The following is a 1425-nucleotide window of genomic DNA, read 5'->3' as shown; positions in this document are numbered from 1 at the left end:
AGGACTTGCTCAGTGTAACAGCTGGTAAGTGATAGAGTCTTGGCAGCAGACACAGAGGAGCGGCTCGCCCGAAGTGAGCGCTGAGCCGCACCACTCCTCCTGGCCCAGGTGGTCCCCCCCTTGGGGGCAGAGTCCTGGAAACCTGCGTCCAGCTCCAGCTCTGCTCCTGATCGCTCTGTGACCCTGGAGACATCCCCTCACAGGGCTGAGTGGCAGACGGGGTTGGGTTGAGCAGTTCCTGGCAACACTGATGTTCAGGGAGTTGGGGCGCTACCTCCGTCTGCTCTGCGGGTGCTTCCTTAGCCACCTCTGCGGGACGGGACGGGGCGCAGAGAAGCCAGTCCACGCCCTGCGGCCTCCGTGAATCTGCTCTGATGCCCAGTCTGCAGACCATGATGACTTTTTCCTGCCACTCCTCACTCACCTCACATCTCCTCCAACCACAGTTCAAGTGCAGCCAGCGACCACGGATCTGTAATGGCCCTGCAATTGCTTTCCAAATAACCAAGAAGTAAAATTTCCTGAAGAAGGAAGAAATGGAAACACAAAGCCAATCCGAAAGCTCCTTTCTTGCTCTGGTCTTGGGGGTAGCACAGGCTCAGGATAGCCCCTCCCTGGCTTCCCAGAGCCTCTCCCACTTTGGAACAGCCAGAGCACTTCCTCCTTGGGGGACCAACTGGTCCCAGTTTGCCTGGGTGGGGAGAGCAGGACCAAGAAAATGGCATTGGTCTGGTCAAGATAGAAAAGAGTATATAAAACAAAATGGAGTCACTCATGTCAACCAAGATAAGCTACCAGTCAGCCATGACACTTTGGTTCAAGAAGAAAACTACCTAAGTTATGGCAGACATGCCTAGCAGAGAGACACACACCTACATATCTGCACATGTGACCAGTATAGCTGTGTCTGCAGAGCAGGACCGCACACAGAGAGGCTCCTGGGGAAATTCCCCACTTGCCATCAGGGGTGCCAAGACACTTACCGAGAGACCCAGAAGTGTGGAGTGCACCACTCTCAAGGGTGGAACCGAGGCAGGCTCCACACCGCTGCTGAGACAGCTGAGCTCCATGCACCTGAGTGCTGCTCCACGCCACGCCCATCTCCCTTGGCATCTGCTGCTGGAGGCTCTGCCCTGCTGGACCAAAGGCTTCATCTGCCCTGCTGCCCACCTGGCTTTGGAGGTCCTTCCTTGCAAGATGCTGATGGCTCCTTTGCCCACCGTGCAGTCTCCCGGGCCTGCAGACTGAGACATCATAGCTCACGTTCATTATTTCCCATCAACTGCGTGTGTGTGTGTGTGTGTGTGTGTGTGTTATGTTTCTCTTAGACGGTTAGAGTGTGAGTAGGATATTAATATATGTTGATGTTCTACTTTGAGTGAACCTGCATTCCATAAAAGCTGAGTGAACAGCATAGTTACCTCG

The sequence above is a fragment of the Phyllostomus discolor genome, chromosome 3 (assembly GCF_004126475.2).
Source record: "Phyllostomus discolor isolate MPI-MPIP mPhyDis1 chromosome 3, mPhyDis1.pri.v3, whole genome shotgun sequence".
In the NCBI taxonomy this organism is placed as follows: Eukaryota; Metazoa; Chordata; class Mammalia; order Chiroptera; family Phyllostomidae; genus Phyllostomus; species Phyllostomus discolor.
Note: the sequence above shows the minus strand (reverse complement) of the source record.